At 39.3% G+C, this 20,530-nt stretch overlaps 2 pseudogenes; both read right to left on the reverse strand.

Moving 5' to 3' along the window:
- Positions 1–2,344: 2,344 nt before the first annotated feature.
- On the reverse strand, positions 2,345–3,773 carry LOC102764084 (annotated as a pseudogene).
- A 74-nt stretch (positions 3,774–3,847) lies between these two features.
- Positions 3,848–20,530, reverse strand: part of LOC102764370 — a 27,849-nt pseudogene continuing 11,166 nt past the window's right edge.

The raw sequence follows: 20,530 nt of genomic DNA on the forward strand, positions 1-20,530 counted from the left end.
CAGAGGCAAGCCTCGGATGGCAGCTGCCCAGCTGCCCAGGGCCAGCCTGAGGCTCAGGTAACGAGGGCCGGCTGAGGCTTGCACTGCTGGCAGTGGCAGCAGCAGAGGTGTGATGGGGGCGTTGCCTTCCCCTGATCGCCAGGTCACCTCCCGCCCCTGAGGGCTCCCGGACTGTGAGAGGGGGCAGGCTGGGCTGAGAGACGCACCCCACCCCCTAATCCAGTGCATGACTTTTCATGCACTGGGCCTCTAGTAAAATAAAAATAGAAACTGGCAGGTGTTTTAATAGATTTTTTTAATAGATTTTATTATTACTTAGGTATGGGAAGGTCAACAGATCAGGAGACAAGTGCCATTGAAAGCATCACAGATCCCAAGAGAGGGAATACAGGTCACACCACTGGGGGCCACATAACGAACCACTGAAGTCTTCACTCAGAAAGAGAAAGGGAGGAACCGTGGACAAGCATCTCAACTATGGTTTCAGAGGGAAGGAATAGGCAGGGTAAGCAAGTCTAGGATTAGCTAGTTTTGTCTTTGAAGATCACTCCCTAGAGAGAATTCCCATGGGGAGACAATGAGGGAGGCAGAAGGTCAAGGCAAGGGGACTCAGACATATTGTCAGGCTGCCCAGAACAAGGTGTGTCCAGCATATGCACATAGGGCAGATGTTAAAGCATCAAGATTTCAGAAATGCAGTAAACACAGCAGATACCCCATGGCGTGCCTCCTGATGTTTTGATTAAAAGGGACACAACATTGGTTATGTGGTCCATTCCTGACAAATGCATAACCTGAATCTAATCATGAGAAAGCATTAGACAATCATAAACTGAGGACCATTCTATAAATAATTAACCTGTACTCATCAAAACTGGCAAAGGTCATGAAAGACAAGAAGTCTGAGAAACTTTTTAGAGATGAGACAACTAAATGTAACACATGGCCTTGGGTTGGACTTGGACTGGGAGAAATAAAGCTCTAACGACATTTTTGGGGAAATAAGTAGCATTTTCAATGTGGACTGTAATTTGGATAATAGTACCATAATATTAAATTGTCTGATATTGGTTGTAAGAGAATGTCCTTGTTCCTAGGAAATACTATTTAGGGGTTCAGGAACCTTATTTTTGCAACTTATTCACAAATAATTCAAGGTGGGGTGGAAAGTGTGTGTGGAGGGAGGAGGGTTGGAGAAAGAGAGTGTGTGATAGGGAGAAAGAGGAAACAAATGAGCAGAGTATGTGGGAGTTTCTTGCAACTTTTCTGTAAGCTTGAAATTAAAGTAAAATAAAATTATTTTTTTAAGTTTGTGTAACTTTGCATTAAATCATAAGTTCCATGAGGACAGTTCCTCTCATCTCCCAGTGTTTGTTCCTATAATTCCCACTGTCTAGAACATTTTTCCCCTCCTAAAACTTTCTTTCATCTAGTTAACTCCTATTCAACTTTCCAGTCTTGTCTAAAATGTCTCTTCTTCCAAGAAGTCCTCCCTAATTCCCCATTCTGAATTATGAGGCCCTTTTTTAAAAAATCTTTATTGTTAAAAGTATTACAAATATCCCCTTTTTTTCCCTTTGACCCCTTCTAGCTTGAAACCACCCCCACCCAAGGCCTTCACCAAACTATTGTCTGGGTCCATGCATATATGTGTACAAGTTATTTGGTTAATCCCTTCCCAAGCTCCCACCTCTTCTTTTAATGTAAATACAGTATTTTATTTGCTACAAATCTACTGGGAGAAAAACTGTTATTTCTATTATATAGCATTCACAAAGAAATGATTTCTCTCTTCCTCCTCCTCCTTCTTCCTTTTTTCCTCCTCCTTCTCCTCTCTCACCCACAAAGACATATATATTGTTTCACTGTTTTTTTTAATTAATCCTAAAGCTGAGGATATATTCTCATTGATTTTATTTGTTGTTTTTGTTAATCCTAACCCGAATATATTTTTTGCATTCATTTTTAGAGAGAGTAGAAGGGAGGGGGAGAGACATAGAGAAACATCAGTGTGAGAGAGACACATCCATTGGTTGCCTCCTGCAAGCATCCCAACCAGGGCTGAGCTTACAACCAAAGTACTAGCCCTTAACTGGAATGGAACCCACAACCCTTCAGCCACCGGCTGACACTCTATCCACTGAGGCACACCAGCCAGGGCTGGTCCATTATTTTCTGAATACAACTAATATTTTACCAAGTTTGAGTAACCGTTCAAAAATTATATCATCATAATTCACTGTGGATTGCATAATATGTTTCTGAAAGCAATAAGCAGAAAAGATAATTAGTACATGCTAACCTAAAATCAAGTGAAATGTGACAGTGGTCCACATTTCAGTGCCTAACAAGCATGTCCCTCAGAGTTCTCAGAGTGAGCAGTTAGCCTCAAGGCCTGCTCATAATACTCCAGTGCTTTAATCATTGCTCCTTTCAATTTGTACATGATCCCAGGATGCTCAAGCTGTCTACATCTAATTCATTTCTCCAAATAAATGATACTTTTATCCTTTGCTAATGATGCCTCTTCTATTTTTAGTGCTTTTAAATAATGGATCATTGCATCGGCTTCAGATTTCCTTTGAAATTCCTGAAACCAGCCATAGTAGAAATATATCTCTTACAGTTTTTCTTCTTCAAGGGATTTTATGCATATAACACTTTTTGATAAGTGTTTTCAGCATTTCTATAGTTGCCTGCTTCTACGTACATTATTAGGAGTATATAAACAATGTCAAATGTGGGTGTTTGTTCCAGAGCAAGTTCAAAATGAGCTCCAGCTAATCCTGTCACTCTGTCAACATGCTCTCTATCCTGTCCTCTAGAATGCCAGTTTGTAGCTTTCTATATTTGAAAAACTTGTGATCTATAGCAAAGCCCTGTCTAGTGATGCAGGAAGGCAGAGAAGGGTGTGGCCTGAAAGGCTGTTTTTAAGAACCAAAGAGCTTTATCTAGGAGTCTTTTTTGGGGGGAAAAAGACTCCACATATTGAAAGATTTAGGTCTGCTAGGACTTTTTCCATGCTTCTTCAATGTACTTTTCTCCTGCAACTTCTTGTCCTACATCCTGAAGCTTCAGGGTGAGGAGAGCCTTAGTATATGCTTCTTCTGGATTTAGCCTGATGGCCTTTTTAAGGAGGTGCAGGAAAAGTCACACTAATCTGTGATACTTTGTTAAAGCTGACCAGACCATAGGTGGTGATTGCATACCCACTGCTGAATTCAGGGTTTTCAGGGTCCACTTTCAGAGCCCTGACCTGTTCATCTCCACATTTCAGCAAGGCCCACCATTCTTCCTCATAGTCCACTTCAGGACATTCCATTCTATAGCAGGAGGGACTGGCAAACTTCCTGAAGTGTTCTCCACCTTCTCCAGGTAGATCTGGGCTTCTGCCAGCCTGCCCAGGTGGTAATACAGCCAGGCCTACTTGCCCCAGGTAACCAGCCTTCTCATGTCTGATTGGTTGGCATGCTCTCCTTGGATTAAGTCCTCAACTTTTTTCAAGCTCTCCAGGACTTCCTCATTCTGGCCTTTCAGGTGTTTCAGGCCAGTAGGTTCTGTATTCCCACATGGTTTTTGGTGTCTAAGAACTCAATCTCATTGAGTATCCTTTTTCTAATTCAGGCATTTCAGTGTCATCAATTAGCAAAGTTTAACATGACATCTCAACTGCTCAAACCAACCTTTGGCCTGATCTTCATCAGAATTCTTACTCATAGTTGCTATGAATTAGGCAGTAGTTCTACAGTGTTTTGTTTAGCTAGATGGGCTCCTCTGAGATCTGGCCAGCCAGGAGGCCCTTCTATATGCCCTCATAGCTTTCTTTATTTCCCTCACCCAACTCTTGTCACACTTGTCTTCCCATGGCCCCCACAAAGCTTCTCCCTCTGCTGTCAGAATAATTTGGGGGAGTCATGCTGACCCTATCAATCACTTGGCTATACCACTCCAATAGTTTTCCCATTATTCCTGGAATAAAATTCAAAGGTTTTAGCATGATCTACAAGCTCTTGCACAATCTGGTCCATGGCCATCTTTTCAATCTCATATGACAGTCTAGCCACACTGTCCTCTACTTAGTTCCTCAAACATACTATCTACTTTCCCAGCTTTGAGGGTAAGATTAGGTGAGAGAAAGGCAGAGGTTCATGGGGCTGCCTATATTCCTGATCATGCTCTAGATCTAGTTCCTAACCTAGTATATCCAACTAATAATCCTCCTTTTGCTTGAACAAGCTTGTGTGGATCTCTGCCCCTTACAAAACAGAGGCAGATAGAAACCATCAGAAAAGTGCCAAAATACAGCAAGGAATCTGACAAACTAGATCCAGAGACATAGAACTATGGAACAGACTGATGAATTTCAGAGGGAAAGTGGAGGGGGCGGTGGGTGGGGAGATTAACCAGGGAATTTATATAGCCCATAGACAGACAATAAGGTGGTGAAGACCTGGGGGTAGGGAGGGAGGTGGGAGAGGTCATGGGGGGTGGGGAAGGGGACATATACTGCCAACAATAAAGATTTTTTTAAAATTGTGAGGATTCCTCAATATCCAACACACACATAAAAAATAAAAATAGTAAAAAAAAAAAAAAAAGCAATCCAAGTTTTAAAAGGATCAGTATATCTCTGTTCCATTGGGACATTTGTCAATATTTGGAGACCTTTTTGATTGTTGAGGGTGGGGGTTCTTTTGTCATCTAGTGGGTAGAGACCAGGGATGCTGCTAAACATCCTACAATGAACAGGACAACCACCACCACCACCATCACAAGGAATTATCTGCCATCAAATTTCACTAATTCAAGGTCCTGAAACCCTGATTTGTGACAACATAATCTTTACATTGGATTTCAGACCTTTAGATCAAGAACGGAATCATAAAATCCAATTTAAAAACACTTCTGCTCATTTCATTTTCCTAATACCTGGGCAATCCTTTGGACAAAGGACTACAATTCCATAGGTCAGAATCCATTCAGGAGGAACAGACATTAACATGGGCATGCCAAGAAGCATGGAGAGGATGCATATCAGCTCTCACGCTTCAGTGACGGTTAAGTAAATGCAAACTAAACAGGAAGAGTACTTCTTTCCCCTCTTCTCTCTGGTGGACCAACTGCTATTTTTTCTTCAAGCCTCAGATCAAACGTTTTCTCCTTTGTGGTAAAATTTCCTCCAACTCTCCCAGAGGCCTCTTTCTTTTCGATAACCCCATCCCACCAAACACTCACCTTCATTAGGATACTGTCTACATTCATATCTCCTCCAATAAACTTTGTACTTTTCAAATTCTTTTTTAAATAAACATTTTAATTATAGAGTAGATTTCCATAAAAATTGCAACAACAGTACAAAGAGCTCCCACATATCCCACACACCTTTTAGCATATTATTAACAACTTACATTAGCATGGTACATTTGTAACAATTAATTAGTCATTATTGATACATTATTATGGACTAAAGTCCATACTTTATGCACATTTCCTTAGTTTTACCTAATGTGCTTTTTCTGTTCCCAGATCCCATCCGGAATACTACATTACATGCAGTCAGCATGCCTCCTTTGGCTCTTCTTGGTTGTCACAGTTTCTCAGGCATTGTTTTTGTTTTTGGTAGAGCATGATCTAGTCCTGTTTTGAGGAATACTGCTCAGGTATTTTGAATAATGCCCCTTAATTGGGATTTGTCTGATATTTTCTGATGATTAGAATGGAGTTATGGGTCTTGGGGGCAAGACTACAGAGATAAAGGGCCATTTTCCTCACATTTTATCAAGAGTGCATACCATCAACATGACTTACCATGTTGATGTTAATCTTGATCACCTGGCTGAAGTATTGTTAGTCAAATTTCTCCATAGTAGTCATTCTTTTTCCCCGTTCTCATTCTGCACTCTTTTGTTTTTAATTTATCTTTATTGTTGAGAGTATTACAGATGACCCCCCTTTTTTCCCTCATTGCCCCCCTTCCACCCAGCTCATGCCCACCCCAAGCCTTTATAAGGAAGTCATTATGGCCAACTCACACTTAAGGCATAGCAAGTTTTATACCCCATCTCCTGAGAGTGAAGTGGGGGAATGCTTCTTCATGGATAGATTTAACTATTCACCCCTACTTATTTACTTATTCAATAATTTATTTATATCAATATGGAATAATATATATTTATTTTATAGTTTAGATTATAACTCAATACTACTAAATTTATTGCTCAAGTGGTTCTAGCTTTGGTCATTGTGAGCTCTTTCAGTTGGCTCCTAGGTCTCTTTGGCATACAGCCATCATTGTGGGGGGGGGGGGGTTTTTGTCTTTGTTTTAAGCACTTCCTTACTTTCTGGCACAAGACGTTTCAGGTTCATCTGGTCTATTTCTACTACAAAATGTAGTCATTCCTCCTCCTCAATGGCCTAACTCCAATGTTTATCTCACTAACATCATAATACTACCAAAAGCTATGATTAATTTTGTAACACTTTAGCGTCCAGTTTCCATCAGACATCTTAGTTCAGAGCAGTTTACAAATTGGAAATGCCTTGAGAAGAAAAGTAGCAGAGAATTTCGGTCTTGCCTCAATGTTTTCCCCTTCTATCTTGGTCTCTCATTGCTAAATGTCTTGTTCTCTCCAATGCCTTTAAACAGTTGTTTTATATTTTTTTAAAAAAATTTTTGTATAGTTGAGACTATTCTCTGATACTACACCAAAACTCAAAAAGTTTAGTTTCTTCAAGATTAATTATAATACAGAATCTGAAGCCATATCAAGGAACTTTTCATCTTCAGTTATAGTAAAATCCATTGGTCTATCACTTTGAATGGATTTTGTAATATTATTCACTGGTCTCTTGGGAAATATTAGTTCACTGTTCTGTAGTTTTTCTAAAAGTTGATACATTTTATTATGAAATTTTAAAAATTACATTGACTAATATTACCACAAAACTCTTCCAAAGTCTTTATGTATTGTTAAGCTATCAAGCTCCCAATCACAGATATAAGTTTTCCAAAATTCTAATTTCCAGTTGAGAGCATAATATGTTCTTCCTAATGATTGCAGAGCACCTTACTGTTACAGGAACCTCTTTAGTAACAAATACATCACAAAAAGAAAAACTCACTATATTTGAATATCTTGCAAGACAACATTTGGATGATATATTACAGTTTAAATTAAAATGTAGCAATACTTCAGAATTTGTACATTCTATCAACATAAAGGGGACAACTTATAAAAATAATATGAAAATTTAGAAATATCTCAACCTAAAAGGCAAATTAGGATAAATAGGAAACTTTTAAAAATTAGGATAAAAATACATCCTGCCATTAGCAATGCTTGATAAGCAGATGTGCCCTGATTCTGCTGCCATCTGATTTGACTGACCATGAGAATTGTGGGTAACTTGGTGGGACACTTTTTGACCAGTAGCTCCAAACTTCATTTTTTAAGATTGATTTACTACTTATGTGACTCTTTATGATAAAAGTCCTTACTGTTTTTCAGATTGGAAAATTAGAGCCCTGGTTAGGTGGCTTAGTTGGTTGGAGTATCCTCCTGTACACCAAGAGGTGTGGGTTTGATTTCTGGTCATGGCACCTATCTAGGTTGTGGGTTCAATCCCTGGTGGGGGCATGTACTAGTATATGAGGCAGCTGATCAATGTTTCTCCCTCACATTGATCTTTCTTTCTTTCTATCTCTTTCTCTCTTCCTCTCTCTCTAAAAATATATTTAAAATAATATATCCTTGGGTGAGGATCTAAACAGAAAAAGGAAATTGAGGTTCTAGAAGAGAGACTTGCAAATTCTCTTCTTCCAGCACTGCCCCTTCCAGTAGGTGGAGAAAGATAAGGATATTTTCCATACCTGAGAGACTTTGCTGCTGCTGCCTCAGAGTGGGCTGGTTTGCATCTGGCTCCTGTCTTCACTAACCAGTCATGGGAAGTCTTCTCTCTATTCTCCTTCTAACTTGTTTAGTTATGTCAACCAATAACTAGATAATTGCCTTAGTTATAACAGAAAAGAAAAGGTATGAGAACTAGGATCTTACAAATTAAAATTTTTTAAAAAACTTTATTTGCCTTTCATAAAATCCCTTACTTATAATTTGACTCTAATTTCACTGCCATGTTACCTCAGTTATTAGACATTCAAAATATTAGCCTATTGGAAATATTAAACATTTTTATCTTCATAAAATGTTTATGAAATCAGTTTGCAGAATAGCATATGCTGTTTTGTTAAAGGATGTGTGTGTGTGGAGAGGGAGGGAGAGAGAGAGAGAGAGGGGAGAGAGAGAGAGAAGGAAGCATAAGATCAAGACTGAGAATGAATTCTGCTTGAAAGAATGATCACTGAATCATAGCATGCCCGACCAGCATGGCTCAGTGGTTGAGCAATGACCTATGAACCAGAAGGTCATGGTTCGATTCCTGGTCAGGGCACATGCCCTGGTTGTGGGCTCCAGCCTCAGTTGGGGGCATGCAGTAGGCAGCCAATCAATGATTCTCTCTCACCATTGATGTTTCTATCTTTCTCCCTCTCCCTTCCTCTCTGAAATCAATAAAAATATATTTTTTAAATAAAAAAAAAGTGCTTAGCACCAAATGGTAGGATTTGGGATGGTTTTTGTAGGTTTTCTATATTGTTTAAATTATCCACAATGAACACATATTATCTTTATGAAAAGAGAAAAAAAACGATTAAGTTACTATTATTGGCCATAAGATAGTTTCCGAAGTTTTTTTGATGACCTACCTTATTCTTCATAGCTTAAGAACTGAGTTCTATGAAAAATAATGTCACAGTGATCTGATCATAAATTCCTAACTGGGTAGATCATAGTGGAAATTCATGCCCCACGCCAATAACTTCTTTAGTGAAAGGCTTATATTTGCCTTAACCAACACCCTGTTCATTGTTTCTGTGCATCTAGGTTAACACAACTTTGAAATGCCCCCTTTCAGACCCCTCCTTCTAAAGCGTGACCACCCTCAAGAGAGCACATAGTCATAAATGAAACCTCAAACTCTATTCTCCAGAGCATTTGAGATCTTTCTCCCTGGCAGACTTCAACAGTTGGTTCAAATAAGCTCATACAAACTCTTTACAAGTTTGGATGTCCTTATGTTGACAGGACATTTGGGCAATTTTCTATAAAGTCACCAAAAAGCAAGTGACATGGTCAGAACCTGATTTACAGTTGACATCCAGTACTATTTTATATTAGTTTCAGGTGTACAGCACAGTGATCAGACATTTATATAATTTACAAAATGATCCCACCCCCACCCCCCATAAATCTAGTCAATAACATTGCAATAACAATGCATGGTGCCAGGGGGGTACTACACTTATCAGGAGGGTCATTTACAAGAATGTAAATGATAGAAAATAAACATTTGAACAATAAGAGAAAGGGAAATGGAAGTCAACAATAGAGAGCCAGCTTTACTCTACTTTCTTGTCATGGGAAAATCTATTTGGCAATCACATAAACTGAAAAGTTCCTCCAGATCGTCTCATGTCTTTGTCCTCCTTTGGGGCTTCCGGATCTCTTGCTTTTTTTTCTGAACACTGGTAAAACCCCTACTTACTCAACTTTCAAAAGTAAATATGTAATTTAAAACATTTATACTCCAAATTAACTCAGGAGGGTTTTTTGTGTAAACCTTCAGGTAAAGGGTTCGCCACATTACTCATTAGGCCCTTTCATGACAACAGCATTTCAATGGGTTGACTCTGCTTATGTAAAGTTGCACAATCAGCCTGGCCAGTGTGGCTTGCGGTGAGTTTTGACCTATGAACCAGGAGGTCACGGTTCGATTCCTGGCCAGGGTACATGCCTGGGTTGCAGGTCAGGGCACATGTCTGGATTGCAGGCTCAATCCCCAGTTGGGGGCATGCAGGAGGCAGCCAATCAGTGATTTTCCCTCATCATTGATATTTCTATTGATCTCTCCCTTTCCCTTCCTCTCTAAAATAAATTAAATATGTATATATGTTTTAAAGTTGCACAAGCAAATCCATCACTTTTTTCCTCCAAATTTTTTATAGCTAAAAGGATAAGAGAATAAATAAAATGGTCATAAACCACTTAGATTTTCTGATTTCTTTAAGCATGCAGCCATGTCTTCTTTTCACACCACATTAATTCTACAAATAATGTTGATTTGGCTATTAAAATATTTTATACCAAGTGTATGAAATAGACACAAAGTTGTCTAATGTTTTTTATAATTATTTATTGTTGGAAATATTACATATGTCCCTTTTTTTCCCCCATTAACCTCTCCCAGCCTGACCCCGCCTCCCACCCCAGGCCTTCACCCTCCTATTGCCTGTGTCTATGGGTTATGGATATATGCGTACAAGTTCATTGATTGATCTCTTCCCACCCACCCAAAGCTTGATTTTCTTTTGCACAGAAACACACACACATGTACACACAAACACACACATACTATATAGTTACTATTTGCCTATAATGTACAATGTGTTGAAAAGTAACTAAATCTCAAACTGACAAAGTGAAGTCTTGGGGGTAGTGCTAACTCTGATCAATTTTTTTCTTAGATAGCTCAGGTATACTTCAAACATGCAAATGGAATTCTCATTGAGGCCCTCACTTCTGTGGCCATGGGTCATGTATATATGCATACAAGGTCCTTGGTTGATTACTTCCCATCCACTCACGCTCCCCCACCTTCCCCCCTTGATTCCTGGAACAGAGTGTGGAATTACATGGTCCTTGTCTTCCAGTGACTACTAATCTTGAACAGAGTTTGGCAAACTGCAGACCAAATGCACCAGCTGCCTATATTCTTGTACAACTAAGGATAGTTTTTATAATTTTACATGGTTGGGGAAAAAAATCCAAAGAAGAATAGCATTTCATGACATGTAAACATGTGAAATTCAAATTTCCGTGCCCAGCCTGGCTAGTTAGAGCATCGTCTCAATACACCAAAGTTGCAGTTAGATGCCCAGTCAGGGCACATACAAGAATCAATCAATGAGTGCATAAATAAGTGAAATAAAAATCAATATTTCTCTCTCTCATGCTGTCCCTCTCACTCTCTCTCCCTTCTTCTCTCTCTAAAATCAATAAATAAAAATTAATACTAAAAATAAATTTTCTTGCCCCAAATTTAAGTTTTATCTGAACACGGCTCTACTAATCCATTGAAGTACTGATTATGGCTGCTTTCCTACTAGAACAGCAGAACTGAGGAGTCACGACAGAGACAATGCAGCCCACACAACCTAAAATAATTACTATCTGGCCACTGACAGAGAGTTTGCCAACCTCTGATCTAGAAAGGGAAGTGGAATGCATATGGCTATAACTGTGAACTCAGGTAGGCTGGGCCAAGTACCATGTGAGTGATGCTCAGCCAATGTTGAGTGCTGGGAGGCTGCGAAGGAGAGCAGGGAGACCAAAGAAGGCATCGTGGAGGAAGCAGCTTTCAAACTGGTCCTTGAAGGATAATTGTCACTTCAAAAAGTGACAATTCAGAAAAGAAGGTTGTTAACAAAGGCAAGAGTTTCACAGAGAAAGGAAAAGGGAAAGTATAAGCTGGAAAGGGCTCTGGGATAAGACACCCCAACTTTACCATAAAAAGGCATTATTGGAAGCAAAGAATGTGAATACCCCAGTGGATGTCCCCTCTTTATTACACGCTAAAAATCATTTATAACCGCAAACATCAAATGCTAAATATTGTAGCACTTTAATTCTTAACACTCTCATCTGGAATTCGGTGCATTGCAAAAACTATTAGAGCAAAGTGTGTTAAGAAATTGCATAGTGTGAGAAACAGGAGACACTTGATTGCATTGGTCAGTAGCCACACCATTGGTGATTTGAGTAAAATGGACATGAAGTTGCATGATTTGTTCTTGGATGTGTCACTCTACCCAAAGAAACGTCAGCATTTTTTAAACTATATTTTCATATGTCAAGTCTACATCCGCATGTCTGGTGACTTAAGAGGCAGCTAACAAAAATGTGCCAGTCTCCAGAAATCCTCGGTGACTGCCAAAATAGATGAACTGTGTCTGTAATCCAAAGGTCCTGAGCGTCCTGGATTGATGGTCACCAGGTAGTCAATTTTTTACCCGTTTGCAAAGGTGTTTTCTTAGTTAAGAACCTTCTCAGCTTACAATCTCTTAGGAAAAAGCGAAGTTCCAACCCTTGGACCCTGAGATGATTAAGGTAACTGTTTTACTTCATAAACCATAGGGGAGGTTAAAAAAAGGAAATGTTTAGCTCTTACTGCTGCTTTTGTACATATTCAAAGTGTAAGGCGTTTCATGGGCAAGCTTGGCTGGGCAGGCAGCACTGCACAAGGGAGCCTTCCTGAGGTTATGAAAAGATAGTATTTTCAGCAAGTTCTCCCTTCAGAGCCTCCCAGTAACAAAGCTCCTGCACCTACACAGGCAACCATGACAATTAAGAGCTACATTGCCTGAGTCCCAACTCTCACTCTCCCAGCTGTGTGACTTTGGCAACACCGCATTGGGTGGTAACCTCCCAGTGACTCAGTCTCTTTATCTGCAAATTGGGACCAATAATAGTGTTTATCCCATACAGTTTTTGTGAGAAGTAATAAGTCTCAGTAGTTATTGATGGCTCCACTATGTGAGTCCTCAGAGAATACCCACCCTTCTCTTTCTGTCAAGGAGTCTTCTGTCTTTCCCAGAGTCCATTCTATTAATGACCCGACATTTTTCATCATATAGTATAAACTTTCATTTCCATGCTTCTTCTCTTTCTACCGTTCATCAGATCCCACTGCGTCCTTCATGAAGTATAATAACCTCAGAAAAGTTCTGCCCTTCTTGAATTTTCAAGAAGCATGAACAAAGTAGACCTCTACGACTAGAGGCATCTATCTATTATTGGATAGTTGAGCTAGAGACCACCTGTATTTATATTTACAGCTGAGGTCTCCACAGCTGAGAGTGGAACAATAGATGCCCTTAGATCAGCGGTTCTCAACCTGTGGGTCGCGACCCCATTAGCAGTTGAACGACCCTTTCACAAGGGTCGCCTAAGACCATCCTGCATATCAGATATTTACATTACGATTCATAACAGTAGCAACATTACAGTTTTGAAGTAGCAACGAAAATAATTTTATGGTTGGGTCACAACATGAGGAACTGTATTTAAAGGGCCAGAAGGTTGAGAACCACTGCCTTAGGTCTTTCAAAGTTTCCTCAAAAATCTGTAAACCTTTGTTCATGAAAGATACTCCTCTGGCCCAAGAACTAGGTATGTGACTATTGGAATAAGAAATCAATGACAAAGGCCACCAACTTTTAGTACTCAAGAAGTCTCATAAAAAAACAAATCTAAAAAGGCAGGGAAGTGAAGGAAGGTGTCATTGAAGAATTATCCATGTAAAGTCAGCTGTTTCAAAGAAGCTTCATTAAAGGTTCAAGTTTTGTTTTTAATCTTAAAAGACCTGATATAATGTCTAATTTCAAATCTCTGCAGTGAAGGTGTCATTTTATTTTTGGACTTATGAAGTGTCAAGACCCATTTTGGTCAATGAATTAATTCTGATGAAAAGAGAAGCTCCCAGAATGCACTCACCTATAAAGTTGGAATAATAATAATATCCATCTCAGAGGTTTTTAGTATGACCAAAAGAGATCTACTGTGTAAAATACTTCCTACTGGAAATGGTTCTTATGCTGTAATAGACATGGTTAGCATGAACCTTCCTTCTCTTGCTGGAATGTTGATTAGACACTTGCCCCAGCGTCATTTCTCTCTCCTTTGTCCGTAAGTTAAAGCTCAGTTCATTATAGCCAGGAGAACTAGTTCTATGAATGTCAGAAATAGGAGATTGGTATAATAGACAGACCTGCTAACAGGCTCTGCTCTCCTGAAAGTTATCTTCCCTCCCTCCACTAACAAACAGTGCTAACATAAGGCCATGGGATAGAAGCTCACATTGATGTCCACGTTGCACCCCAGACCAATTAAATCAGAGTTCTGGAAGGAGGGCCTGGGCATTGCTAATTTTAAAACTCTCCCACATAATTCTAATGTGCAGGCCAGATGGAGAACCCTGACCTTGGGAGTGCTAAGTCTTGGATAATACTAATAACATTATAGACCTGTATAGAAAAGATAACTAAAGGCAAGATTGAAACAGTTTGAACCTTCAGTCAATTATTCTAAGATTTCTGTTGGCCTTGTTATGAATTGTATTTGTAAAATATATACCTATGGAAGGATTTTCTAGGTCAAATCTATTTTTCCAGTCCAGGGAAAATTGGTTTAACTCTTTTCTGAACACACACAGAAAAGAGGATTCTTAATACTTACTTGGGGTTTTGCTTTTATTTTACATTTTTCTTATTTTTATTTATTTATGTATGTATGTATTTTTAGAGAGTGGAAGAGATATGGAGAAACAGGGAGAAACATTGATGTAAGAGAGACACATCCATTGGCTGGGGAACCTGCAACCAAGGTACATGCCCTTGACTTGGAATTGAACCTCAGATCCCTTGGTCCACAGGTCAATGCTCTAACCACTGAGCAATCAGCCAGGGCTACATTTTTTTTTAATATATTTTATTGAGTTTTTACAGAGAGGAAAGGAGAGAGATAGAGAGCTAGAAACAACGATGAGAGAGAAACACCGACCAGCTGCCTCCTGCACACTCCCCACCGAGGATGTGCCTGCAACCAAGGTACATGCCCTTGACTGGAATCGAACCCGGGACCTTTCAGTCTGCAGGCCGATGCTCTATCCACTGAGCCAAACCGGTTTCGGCAGGGCTACATTTTTATTATCCATTCTAGGAATGACCTCTGAAGTATCAGTGACTTTTAAGCATGGCTATTTGAATGCAGAAATCTAGCCAAATAATATAGGAAGCCTTATTCAGCCTGAGTCATCACTGACTCTCAGAAGAAATTTAATCAGATAATGTAGATAATATGTAGATGAATGCTGAAAATATGCAAATGTACAACCCTTCTCAGAATTTTAGTAAATTTTTTGAAATAACTACACTCTAATACTTCTCAAAACAACCTTATGAGGGAGATATTATCTCCATTTCAACAAGAGGAAGCCGTTTAAGAAAATTTAAGCAACTTCTCCCAAATTCCAAGACCTAGGAAATTGCAGAGCAGAGATTAGAGCCCTTATCTGTCTGAACAAAAGCCTAGATTCTTGACTATGAAGCTTGAAGGTCATTCTAGCCTTCTGACAACAGCACCAAAATTCTTTTGCTCCCTTCAACATCTTAACTAGCCCTGGCTGGTGTTCCTCGGGGCTTAGAACACTGGCCTGCGACCCACAGGGTCACAGGTTCAATTCCCAGTCAAGGGTTGCAGGAGGCAACTAATCAACGTGTCTCTCTCACATCGATGTTTCTCTCTCACTTTCTCTTTCTCCTTCCCTTCCACTCTCTCTAAAAATCAATGGAAAAAATATCCTCGGATGAAGATTAACAAATAAAATAAAAAAATCTTACCTAACCTAACCCAATTCCTGCCTTAAACAGGATTCTCAAACTTGGAGTCCTACAGGGCCCAGGCTGGTAATACAAATAAATTAATATGGGTCATATTTAAAGAACTCACATTGGTCTATAACTAAGCTACTGCTCTGCTTCAGCCAATTATTATCCTGGGAGAAGTTAGTCTTGGTATTACCAGCCTCTAATTTTATAACAGAAGCCAGAAATTTGGATTTTTGTGATAAACACCTAATTTTCAAATGTTGGCAATAAGTTTACATTCTTGTTTTTAAAAGAACACTACGTGGGACAAATCCAAGCGGGCTAAACAATGTAAGTCACAGTTTGGGGAGAGAAGGGAAACTGATTCAATATATATTTTTATCCTCACCCAAAGATATGCTTTTATTTATTTTTAAAATATTATTGTTGATATTTTAGAGAGAGAAAGAAAGGGGAGAGAGAGAGAGAGGGAAATATACATTGATATGAGAGAGAAACATGGATCGACCAGCACCCCCTTCCACACACAGGCTCCAACCGGGGATCGAATCCATGACCCAGGTATGTGCTCTGACTGGGAACTGAACCCGCACCGCCTTGGTGTATAGTAACACACCCCAACCAACCAAGCCACACTGGCCAGGGCTTGTTCAATATTCTTATCTTTTTATTTCCAATAGATATTAGTTGCTTTAAGTACAAGTAAATAACTTTCTAGGGCCTAGGCAACACAATAAGAGAAGTCTGTGGTAGGAAAAAACAGCTCATTAATTAATCAGAGTCTCACTTATACATATAACATGGAAATAACTTTGGTGATCTTAAATCAGATTTTATTCCTTGACAATGGTAAACATATAAAAATGCTGTGTATCGCCAAAACCGGTTTGGCTCAGTGGATAGAGCGTCAGCCTGCGGACTGAAAGGTCCCAGGTTCGATTCCGGTCAAGGGCATGTACCTGGGTTGCGGGCACATCCCCAGTGGGAGGTGTGCAGGAGGCAGCTGATCGATGTTTCTAACTCTCTATCTCTCTCCCTTCCTCTCTGTAAGAAGTCAATAAAATATATTTTAAAAAATGCTGTGTATCAATTACTGAACATATAAATATAATATGAAATTTATGCATCTCTCCTTTGACAGCATACTTACTGGAGTAATTTTAAGCTAAATTAAAATCAACTCAATCCTTTATGGTGAAAGTTCTCTTATCTGTAGCAGGTCAATGAAGCATTATCAGGTTTAGAGGTATGACAGGTTTTCCTCCGGAAATGACAACTTAAATTAAAAGCCCTCAGGTTGAATTACTGCAAAAAAAAAATCCCATTTTCTAAAATCTCTCTTTAACTTTGACATTCAGATCTCTGAACTAGAGATAGGGCTGGAATGTAGGTGCAGACGGGAGTAGTAGCACCGGAATCTTTTCAATGAAAATGCTTCTAAGCGCACATTTTTTAAAGGAGTTTCCCAATATCATTCAATGGAAAAAAATATTTAATCTCTGGGCTTCAAAATAAGTACTGAGCCAATACTTGTGTCTCCATTTCATTTACACCAACCTCTCACATTAATAGCTATAGTAGTCTCATTTGTCCCTTTGTTTTTGTTTTCTCTCAAAAAAAAATGTCAAACTGCCCTAATCAGTTTGGCTCAGTGGATAGAGCGTTGGCCTGCGGACTCAGGGGTCCCAGGTTCGATTCCAGTCAAGGGCATGTACCTTGGTTGCGGGCACATCCCCAGTAGGGGGTGTGCAGGAGGCAGCTGATCGATGTTTCTAACTCTCTGTCCCTCTCTCTTCCTCTCTGTAAAAAATCAATAATATATATATATTTTAAAAATATCAAACTCATAGAGACAGAGAGTAGAAAAGTAGTTGCCAAGGGCAGGGTAGGGTGGGTGAAATAGGAAGAGGTTGATAAAAAGGTACAAAATCTTCATTAGACATGAATAGGGCTGAGGATCTAATGATCTAATGTATAACATGGTGACTATAGTTGATAACACTGTGTTGTATGACTGAATTGACTAAGAGAACAGAACCTAAGCATTCTCACCAAAAAAAAAAAAAAAAAATGGTAAATATGTGAGCTGATGGATGTGTTACTTAACTCAATGGGGAGAATCTTTACACAATATATATGTATATCAAATCATCATATTGTACAGTTTAAGTATCTTACAATTTTGTCTATTAACCTCAATAAAACTGGGAGGGGGAGTGGAAATAGGGAGCTAAAGACAGTGGGCCAATTTAAAATGTCAGCAAGGGTCTTGCCATTTCTGAATGTTTCAAAATATGCAAGGAGAACATTTTTCATTGTCAAAATTGATGTATATTTTTTTAAAATTAATGTTTTTCTTATTTGAACCAGGAAAGGGAAAGTGAAAATGAGGAATTTACACTACACTTCAAACGAATTTTTTAGCAACTCTGTATGCAAAGAAAAAAAGCAGCTTCATATGGTGAGTTGTCATGTTAAAAAAAAAAGGAGTTCATGAATGGGAATACAGAACCTTGAGACAGCTATCACTATATTTCTAGAAAGCTAATAGTTGTTTTAAATTTACAATGGGACAGGTTTCCTATAATTGATTTAGATTTTTTTTAATCTATAAAAGTGGAAGAACTGCACTGACTCTAATGGGCTTAGAAGGATGCCATATTTTCTACGGCAAAGCCTTAATTAAAACTTTTAAAGGTGGAAATCATGGCAAAAGATCAAAGAATGAGAACTAGGTGGCAGACCATAGTCAGTTCTACATCAATAGCACTCAGCTGCCTCCTCCTCTTTTTTCTTGATAAAAACCTATTAATTCCCACTCCCTTCTTTGCTAACATTCATTTCAAGAAAAATATGCTTGGACCTGCCTTGTACATGCTTTTCAGACTCCGGGGAGCAGAAGTATAGAAACATGCTGAACAGCTGAAATAGTTCTGCTCAACTCGTGGCTGTGTGTCCAGCACCCCAGCCCCTCCTCCACCCACATGCAATGTCCTTGCAAAGTTCAGAGAAGGAATTATCATCATCTTTAAGGTGGAAAGATCTGATAACAGCAGGGAAGAAGGTTACACAGTGAGTCACTCTAACCCTAGGCTCACGGCATAATCAGAAACCTACTAAATCTGCTCTTCCATATAATTTGGGCAAAAGATGTCCATGGGGGTAGATTTTTACCTGAAATGTCTCTTGAATAAATATGCGTATGTTGGAGAAACTGGACTTTCGGGAGAGAATGAAAGGACAAAGGTGGAGGATTAAATATGACTTCTAAATTGTGAGCCTCTACCTTGCCACTACTGCTTTCAATTCTTAATGTGGGTAAAACATAGCACTTCAAGGTCTTACAGATAGACGGCACTTAGCCAATCTACATCCTTCTAAGTACACTTTTTATTTTTTTAAATATATTTTTATTGATTTCAGAGAGGAAGGGAGAGAGAGAGATAGAAACATCCATGATGAGAGAATCATTGATTGGCTGCCTCTTGCATGCCCTCAACTGGGGATCGAGCCCACAACCCGAGCATGTGCCCTTGACAGGAATTGAACCTGGGACCCTTCAGCCCACAGGCCGACGCTCTATCCACTGAGCCAAACCGACCAGGGCCTAAGTACACTTTTTAAATTAAAGAGTAAAGACACAAATTATTAAGTCTACGTTTAGATGACTTTTTCACAAATTAATCCATGTAGCCAGCACCAGACCAAGAAACAGAACTTTACCAACGTCCCAGAAAGCTCCCTCCATGACCCTTTTGGATCCTGACACTCTCTTTCCCCCAAAGAGTAACCACTATTCCGACTTCTAACCACATAGATTCACTTTAAGAAATATATATCTTAATGCAATCAAATTGTGTCCTTTTGTGGCTTCAGATAAAATCTGCAGATATGTATTGAAACAGAAGAGCTATCACAGGCACTCATTGTTTGACTACTCGACGACACTGAGTTCTGCATAGTGTGGACAAAAAAACGGGCTTCTGTGGAAAGTAAACTCCCAGGGGATCTGATCATAAATTCCTAACTCGGCAGGCCATGGCGGGTAGCCCTGCCCAGGCCAATAACTTTCTCGTGAAGTTATTGGCGTGGGTGAGGATTAACAATAGGGACTTCAGCTGCAGATCTGAAAGGCCAGTCAGACCCTGAGTTTGGAAGCTCTGTCCATTGTTCTTGTGCATCTAGGTTAACACACCTTTGAAATACCAGAAGTAATATCCATGGAAGGGGGCACTGACCCTCAAGAGAGCACATAATCTTGTTAACTATCCTGTCATCTGATCCCTGCCTTGCTTCTCCCACCTCCATGTGATCTTTCTTACATGCCCTCTAATTTCAAATGCATAAAAGAGACTGCAAAACTGTTATTCTCCAGAGCATTTGAGGTCCTTCTCTGTGGCTTGTGTTGTCAGTTTGGCTCAAATAAACTTATAAAAATTCTCTACAAGTCTGGATGTTTCTTACATTGGCAATAGTAAAATGTCATTTTGGAACAAAAGACCCCAGATTTAATTCTTGCTGTATCATAATTAGTTATGATCTCAAGGGAATAACTTCTCCATTTTGGCCCTTAAATTTCTCTTTGTAAAATAAGTACATTTAATTAGAAACAGTACAAGTTCTCTTCTGAACAAACATACTCATCAGAATGAAAATCTTAAGGATATATACTTTCAACTATGTATATATATATTAACAATTGGGGAAGTACACGCCTCCACCCCACTATTTGGGCAAGGAGGATCCTAGGCCCTGAACAGAGCAGCTGCTGATGGCTGGAGGCTGATTTTCATGTTCATTCTTCTCCACTGGAAAGTTTATGCACTGACTATCTCTTTGTGAAAGTGTCTAAAAATAAAGGATTGCCCTGGCTGGTATAGCTCAGTTGATTGAGCGTCATCCTGTGAACCAAAAAGTCACTGGTTCGATTCCTCATCAGGGCACATACCCGAGTTGGGAGATGGATCACCAGTTAAGGTGGGTGTGGGAGGCAACTGATCAATGTTCTCTCAAATTGTTGTTTCTCTCTCT

This window comes from Myotis davidii, unplaced genomic scaffold, assembly GCF_000327345.1.
Source record: "Myotis davidii unplaced genomic scaffold, ASM32734v1 scaffold59, whole genome shotgun sequence".
NCBI classification, from domain to species: Eukaryota; Metazoa; Chordata; class Mammalia; order Chiroptera; family Vespertilionidae; genus Myotis; species Myotis davidii.